Source organism: Brienomyrus brachyistius, unplaced genomic scaffold (assembly GCF_023856365.1).
Source record: "Brienomyrus brachyistius isolate T26 unplaced genomic scaffold, BBRACH_0.4 scaffold47, whole genome shotgun sequence".
Classification (NCBI taxonomy): domain Eukaryota; kingdom Metazoa; phylum Chordata; class Actinopteri; order Osteoglossiformes; family Mormyridae; genus Brienomyrus; species Brienomyrus brachyistius.
The window spans coordinates 34719-43693 of record NW_026042322.1 but is presented as its reverse complement, the minus strand read 5'-3'; positions in this window follow the sequence as shown (position 1 = coordinate 43693).

Genomic DNA, 8975 nt, shown 5'->3' with positions numbered 1-8975 from the left:
CTAGGGGGAGCCGTTCTGTCACGTGGACGTGAGCAAGCAGAGACCGCACATCTGCCTGTGCTGGAGAGGGACCATTCAGAAGCCCTGTCCTCATTCCCCACTGACAGGAGGCGGCTCGTCAAAACAAGGAGACGCTGCTCCGATTTCCCTGCATTCCGAGTCGGCGCTTCCCAGTATAATCGGGGATCGGGTTCGAGCGTCGCCCGTCTCTGAGACACATGGCTATGTGGTGCATCTCTCTCCGTCGTCTACGGGCTACAGTCCTTAGGAATTGTACGACCACCCCTAACATCTTGGGCATGAGGGCCACCCCAGTCTCTCCCTCCTCCCCCCTTAGATGCCCCCCCCCTACAATCCAACACACCTCATTCCAGCCCCCCCCCCCCACCCTGCCCAGCTTAAAGTCCAACAGCAATGGCGCATCGCCCCAAAAGAGGCACTGCGTAAACTGACTGGAGTTCTCATGATTTTTTTTCTTATTATTTTTGTTTGTTTGTTTTATTTTATTTTATTTTTTACATTCTCCTACATGTCGTGTGCCATTAGCCAAGGTACTATGCTTCTTTCGGCGATGGCAAGGAGACAGCTGCTGTCTGCCCCGCCGTGCGCTCAGCCGTCGCCGACGCACTGGGGCACACGCGTAGGCGTGCGAGGCAAACGCACAATGTCAGCTTTCCCTCAGGCTTGGGGGGCGGGGGAGGTTGACTGAAGGAGGCGCCCCCTGCAGGCAGCCGTGAAAACCTAGCAGTTGAAGAACCGGAGCCGGATGGCTGTAGTTCAAGAGCCCCAATAACATGATTTTCTTTTGAAATATATAAAGTTTTTTTTTTACAAAAAAACATGCATTTTGGGATATTTGGACACAAGCTTGTGTGCCAGTGCCTGGTGAAGTGTTCACAGGCCAGCCAGCTGTTTTCTGTAATGCAGATGAAGGCAGTCTGGTTACAGAAGAGCATTTTATCCACCCCATAATTTGTGTCTCAGAACAGATTTTTTTTTTCCCCCATGGGTGGTGGTGCTCGTTCACCGCACCTGTGGAGGGCGGCCAGCAGAGGGCGGCCTTCTCAAAGGCGAATGGGCCGCTGATTTGGAATGTGGCACTGTAGGCGTGCTGTGGAGAGCTGGTGCTTTGGGTCAGCGGTGGGAGTAACTCTGCTGAATTAATGGTAAATATTCACTATTTATCATCTTGTCTAAACCAGGATCCTGGGGCCAGTGAATGGGTCAGGTGGCAGTATTTTCTCAACACTGTCGACAGATTTGGATGAAATAGACACCCACCACAACCTCTGCCATCACATCCGTCTCGGTTCTGGCCCCCATCAGCTCGAATTGCGGTGGAGCAGCAAAGATCTAAGGGAGTTGGTACCATGGGGGGTTTCGGTCCGTGGTAGGCAGGGACAAAGACGTTACGTGTGGGTAAACACTGGAGCGGTTTGTCCGAAAGATGCAGGGATCTACAACCCAAGGGGTTGTAAAAGTATGTTGTATAGAGGAGAGACGCAACAAAGGCTGCCTCTGCTGCCGACGGTTTTTACTTACTGACAATCGATCTTATGGCTGCCGGAACCACATCTCACCTTCATAACCTAACCACCCTAGTGTCTGCCAGTACCCGTTATTCCATTTTGGCTGCAATGACTAGTGTCACTTCTGGGAAAAAATCTGCGAAGGTGCGTAACCTTAAAAGGTTAAATTTCGAGCTGTCTGTTACTGTAAAGCGTATTCCAGAGGATAAAAAAATGTAACATACAATATAAAAGTGCGTAGTGCAGTAAGATGTGTGTTATACAGATGCTTTATATTACTGTTAAAGAAAGTGCTATATAGATGGATTATTATTTAATAACAGAGGGTAAAGAGTATTTGAGATATTTATTTCTATAAAGAGAGAAGTCTATATCTGAGCATGGTTTAGCTTTTTCACCCTGCCTTCTAACCGTTTTGCTGTACTCCTTAGAGAATTCGAGAGCCGAGTCGCTTGCACACTTACTCTGTGTTTTGTTGGGGGGGGGGGGTGTCGTCTTTTTTTTTTTTTGCTTGTATAATGATGCGCGGCATTCCATGATGCCATGAGATTGATGGGAAGTGCAATGTGTGCGTCTGTGTGTTTTGTAACGTCCTCGCTGCCATGGTGCAGTGGGCTGTCTGTCTCTGCACACTCTTACCCTGAGCCAGACGTGGCCCCTTGGCCTATGAAGTAGGGGGGGAGGTCCGTCTGCCCCCCTCCCTGAGACGAGTGGACGGCTCTCTGTGTGTGTGTGCGTCTCTGCAGTTACCAGACTGCCGCTGGAGAGCATTAAAATGTGTTTACGCTAACCACAAGCAAACGCCATTAAAGTGCTTCGCTTTCCTCATCACTGTTGTTTTAACACATCAGAGCTTGTTTCACGTCATGCTGATTTGTATGTATGTATGTATGTATTTTTCCTTCAGTAGAAAAGAACGTTTTTTAATGGTATTTGTAGTTTTAAATGTCGCTTGTGAACTTAATGTTGATTTTGCTGCTTGATGGAACCAGTTTAGCCCAGTCTTGGACTCTCTCTTGTGGTTAGACTTCCTGTAACATTTTGCCTTCTGATTTGGAAATGTTTTTCCTTTGGTTTTCATTTTCTTTCACATGGCAGGCCTATTTTCTCCACAGAACATTCTGATGGACTCAGAGAAGTCACTTTTCAGTTTAAACCAAATACAACACGAAAGGCAGTTTGAGTTATTCAGACCGTGTTTGTATTCTGAGAAGACTGAGGATTTTTGCCAAAAAAAAACGCCGTCGATTGTAATTTAATTTCAGTCCAACGCTGCCCTTTGGGAAATTGATACGCGTTTGTCCTTCAGATAGCGTATCAAAAATTGCTGACGTATCTGTGCTGCAAATGCTAAAATATCTCACTGTGTTTTTCCTGTTTATGTCTGAGAGGGAAAGTGGAGGTAATGCTATCCATCGGGAGCGATTTTTCGTCTGTGCACCGTGTTCTTGTACAGAATAGTTTATCGATACGAAGTATTCCCACGGTCGTGTGCATGCGGGTTTGTGTTGGACGTACAGTCAGTTCGGCGCAGAGCACAAAAAACGTCTTTCGCGAAAAACGACAGAATTTTTCAGAATTTTCAGTAGATTATTCCAGTACACATATCAGTAACTATACCGAAAATAATATTAGATTCAGCCAGGAATTCTCATGAATTTGCACTGCAAGAAACCTGTTCTGGGTCAAGTTTTTTTTTTAATTATTTCTTTGGGGTATGGGGTATGAGGAATCCCGACAGCTGAGTGGACTGTAAGGAAACACCTCGATTCTTTGCTGCCAAGACGGTGACCACCGTTTCTCTGCACTAAGTGTGTGTGCGTGTTTATTATTATTATTATTATTTTGTAAGCCCGGCCACTCCTGCAGTGTGAGATAACGCTTCTCTTCTTTAAACTATATTCTGCCTTTATCAACCGACTCCAGAAATCAGACGCTGGCCGTAGTTACGCCTGTACAGTTGTCTGTGTGCCTGTATCTAGATAACTCGGTAGACAAAGCCGTTTAGAGATCGACTATATTGTAGCCAGTTAAACGTGTTGACTGTGCAGTTGTGTGCTTTAGTGAATCGCCGCTATACCATGCAAGAATGCTGCTGTCTCACCCCAAACGGAAGGCGAATGAGTACATTGTTACACCATTAAGATTGCATAGCTGTTGCAATTTTTTTGTTTCCCGCTGAAAGACAGAAGGAGTCTATTGACGTCCTGGGAAGTGTCGCGAGATGAGACAGGCTTCACTACTAGCCTTTGGGTCACCGATTGTTTTATGTCAGTCAAAACTGGAGAGCGAGGGAAAAAAAATCATTTTCAGTGCTGGAAATTCAACTTGTTTGCTTCAACCAAAATGTTGTTTGGACAGATCATTGAATATCGTATAGCATGTATTTTATTGAATATGATGAACCTTTTTTTCCTTTTCCTTATTTTTGCAAGCGAGTCTCCCAGGTCACCAATCATTGTGGAGAAAAAAAAAAAAGATTTTAAAATCTATTATTTGGTGATACAAAAATGGAGATTTGGAAATGGGAAAGGAACTTAAGGGTAAAAACCGGAGGGCTTGTTTCTGTCCAGGCTGAAATCGCTGCATAACTTAAGTATTATCTGGCAAATGCAGTGCCAGGACAGTCGGAGAGCTGACTGCACTCTGGCCTCTCAGAGTCACCTCTGCAGCGCTCCGTTGAGGTTGGGAGGGAAGTTAAGAAAACAGCAGTTGGAGGTCATTGATGTTGTATGAGTCTTTGCATCCCGATGTGGGGCTTCCTACCCAGCAGATCAGGGGCCAAAGAAAGTCAGCGGTAGAACTGGGAGGGGGGAAATGTACATATCAAAATCGGTGCTCTTGTTCCCAGGCCTGCTGGTCTGGAGAATGTTTTTCCCTCCCAAGGAAGCAAGGATGCTGGGAAGGTTGCTCCATCTGAGGGTTAATGCCGGGTAGAACTTCGCGGTTAAGAAGGGAGAGTTTGCCTTCCAGTCTGAATAGCTCAGGGGTGTCAAACTCCAGTCCTGGGGGGCTGGAATCCTGTGTAGCTTAGCTCTTTCCCTTTTCCATCACAAATGATTCAGCTCAAGAGCTGTATGGTAATTAGCACAAGGAGTTGAATCAGGTGTGTTAAATGAGGGGAAACCCAAAAATGTCCAGGGCTCCGGTCCCCCAGGACTGGAGTTTGAAACCCTTGGAATAGATGGAAGACCATGAGATTCTCACACGATGGCGAGACACCAAGTGTAGAAGCACTTTAGATGTTGCTACTGTGGACTGTGATACGCTGAACGGACATGAAAGTAAAGGGGTTCGAGAAACGTGTATCACTGACTCTTTGTGGATACATCATACATGTTAAATAAAGGTCATGAATAAAACAAAATACCTGTTGAGTGTCATCTCCTCCATCACTTCCTCACACTCGCAGTCATTTCAACTCTGGCTGGGGTTTATGCAGCTGCTTGCAAACAGGCGTTTCGTTTGCTATGTCCGTCCTACCAGCTACTGAAAACCCCATTGTTTGTATGGAGGCGAAGCAGAGAGCCCCCCTCCCCTTTTCATTGCCATGACAACGGGCCAGCCAATACCTTGAGCCCGCAGGGACCAGACCAGGAAGGGCAGGGCTACCAGTGAACCACCGTGTTGTGGCAGTGGATCGCGGGGAAACGGTGCGCCTTACTACGCGCGACCCGTTACGATCCATAAAGGGAAAAAAACGCGACGAATTCAATTTCTGGTATAGCAAATCAAAGTATGAACAGTCCATGCTTGCCAAAATCCGTCCAAGTCACAAGTGCCAGCCTTTAACGCAAATGAATGAATGGTTAAAATAACATTCCTATAAAACTATTACATCTTTGCATATAAATAATTCCAGAAGTTATTAAATGGATTGTTCATTCTAAATAGAAATTTATTTAAATATTCATCACTTGAACTATAAATCAATATTATGAGACTAACCTTACACACACTAAAAGGGGTTGCATTGTGCAGTTGAAAGTCAAATACTTCTCAATGAAAACAATTACAGGGGAGCGAGAAAAACACAATGATTTTATGTGAATTAGGACTGTGTGTATTGCCGCATCCGGCCACACGATGGCAATATCGTCAAACTAAAGGGTTAAATAAAAAGGTACGTCCGCTATTTTCATCTGGTTGTGTCAATACCATAAATGAATAAAAGCCAATGAACTTCTAATAAATAAGAAATTATTAACAAATGTGAATGGCACGCATAATAAAACGATTTGCCTGTCATGGAAGCCGCTACGAGAATCTCTGACCTTTCCTATCTATCAGCTAGCATCTATCAGGTAGCTATACTACTGTACCGCTGTATTGTTTCAGAAAAGGTGGAAGTAATTTGTCTATCAGCGGAAAAATTATGTGTCTTTCCAGCTCCCAGCAGTGCAGAGCCACAATGTGACGCCAGCAATCTCTTTAGAGCTGTATTTTATCACTCTTGTTTTATTAGGGGGAAATCAGAAAGAGTATTTTCCGGATGTCAAGGTAATTAGTGCTTCGCAGTTACCCCAGCAGTTTAACGCCCTAATTTAGATCAACATGCCGATTCCTGTGGGAAGTGGAGGCGGCTATTAAAAACTGTTTAAAGCAATTTTTATTAATACACTCCATGATAATTAATCGTCAGGACCAGACACGGCGTTTTCAAATATTTTTCAACCGCCCGGGTTACTTCCTCACTGGTATTTTCTAAATAGTTTAAACAGCTTCAAAATTTCCAAAAGTCAGGGCGGGAATAAGTTAGAACATAGTAACGTGTTCGGATGGTACGAAGCCGCAAAGTTGCCGGCCAATATGGAACATTCCCTTTTTTTTTGACGGACGCTGCTTTGAAGTTTTAAAGTTAAAAACGAAAGCCCTTCTCGGTTCACACCGCCCCACAACCTGGTAAGACCCTTTGTTGGACACTTTTGGGAGGAACTTCTTCGACCGTCGTGTTCTTTATTGTATGGTAGTGAGAAGTAATAAATGATATATTTGAACTTTGGTAGGGCCGCTTGTAGTGAATTTTCATTTTAAACTTGGTGTTTACGGCATGTAGTTACAGATACAACCAGAGGCAAACTTGAGAGGGATCAGGAACATTGTTACTGGGTTTCTGAGCGCTCAATCCCTAGAGGGGAATTCCAAAAATGAAGCTGAAATCTAGGTGAATCCCATCTGTGCTCCAAAGGGGAGCCCCTGTAGTGTGTCACAGACATGAAACTATACTTCATTAACTAATGTCTAATAAGTACATCAGTGTTTTGGGTGAATTCCAGCGTAAACAAAGCCGGTGTGCCCATATTACCAGACAGTGATAGCTGCGTGTTCGCGGACTTAAGCGTATTGGTTTATCAGGTACGGACCAGCAGGAGGCGCTGTAATCCTGACCATCACTTCATGTTGTATCCTCGCTTTTTTGTAAACGTCGTTTTTTTTCTAATGCCACGTGGTGTTACGAAACGCTGTCTGCAAAAAGACCGTTTCTTTCGCCGTCTTCTCGACACGCTGCTGCTTCGTGTGGTACACAACCTTTGTACCCACGCAGGTTCCATCATCGTTTACATACACAGCACTGCACTACATTGTTCAAACAGTGTTTCTCGGTTATTTATAGTCTTATCTACATTCCAGCTGTAGACATCAAGCAAAACCGACTATTTCTGGACCAGAAGATGTATGTTAATCCTGGCGTCTTGTAGTATACATACAAGTATCTAGATTTCAACTACAAGGTTGTTAGTTACAGACGCAGGCTTTTAACCCGATAGTTGCCGGCTGGAATCTGAGGAGGGCTTCTGCTTGGTGCATTTCACGTAAGCGTTCCAGTAAAATATCTGACTGAATAACTGGGAGATACGAAGCTGCTTTATAGATGAGTGTTACCAGCGAATTAATACTTTAACTTGAGGCAATATGGTTGTAGCAGGTGGTAATAGAAAATGCGGGGGCCGCCCCTCTCCCGAAATAGGATTGGCTACCGTGGGCACCCTCCATTTTCATTGGCTGTGAGTGATATCGATCATTTAAAAAAAGGCGGAACACAGTTTTCCCAAATGCATATATGTGACGCAGCTATAATTTTTGTAGTTTCCAGAAATGGGTGAAAATCCACGAATCGTAGGCATAATTTTAAGTATTGTAGCGTACAGATTGGCTACAGTATTTTTATTTTGTGTACTTAATCGAAAGAAGACAATGTCATCCCTTACCTCCCAGTGCTTCTGTTATGTAAATAAATTGTAAATACTCATGGAGTCAACTGATTCGCCCTTTTGCGTGAGATGGCCCCCAGCCCAAGCAAGCCTCCTTCTGATCCAGGGGGGAAGGGGAATTCCTGCTCTTTAATGGGCTTCCCAGAAATTATGCAACTTGGGAGTGGCAGACATTGACAGCATGTGATAGTTTTGCTTTCTTGTATGCTGTGTTTATGGTATGATAATCCCACATCTGCCAAGTCTCGCGCATCTGGCGTGACACCCAAGCTTCCAGATGCTCATGCTCATGCAAGAAATCCCACAGCAAATCTATATTATTCCATTATTAACTTAAAATTAGCTGCTCCAAAATCACTAAGGTAGTTTGCAAACCCTACAGACTGTTTACAAGGCGATAACACTGTTACATACTTGTATGTGTGTGCAGACTTGTCTCGAATTGAACATCTCACTCCAGCTACCTGACCAAAGTTGGCAGCCCTGTAGTCCCTCACCACAGGAATCAAGCCTCAGAGAGGCGCAGTTATGGAGGCCGCCAGGGGTGATGGAGGCCTCCAGGGGTGACGTAGCCCCGTAACCCAGGTGGAGGGACCCATGAGTGGCGTTCCTGAGGATGGTGCTGATATTGGATTATAAGATGCATGTTGGTCAGTACGCAGGGGTCTGAGGTGTAACGAAAATGCGTAAAACATAAGGCTGGGATGGACACGATGACATACAATTAACATGATATTACTAACAAAATTGGTATTTTTTTTTTTATTTACAGTTCAAGTCAATAACATGCAGCACTTTTTTTTTTAAATGAATAAAACAAGAAATTAGCAAAAAACAAAAGCATTACATTTCCCCCCCCCCCCCAAAAAAAGCAATAAAATATACAAAAATAGAGCTTACAAATACTGTACAGCTAATGTCTCCAAAAATATTCTGCTGCAGAATTCTTAGTTTACAAACACGTCTGTGAAAATCACAAACCCAGTTAGTGTGGGAGCTTATGGCTCCCACGTGGGGGTGGAGGGGGGGTGAGGGGGGTAGTACCACACCCTTCGGGGACACGGCGAGACGGCAGGGACGATAAGACGGACACAAACACAGAAACTCAATAAATAGGGACTGTGCGTCTTGAGTCTAAGAGCCAACAATGCCCACCCCCCCTCCCGCCCAAAACAAACAGGACTGAACAATCTAGAAATCATTAAACACACAGGCGCACACAAAAAAACTGAAC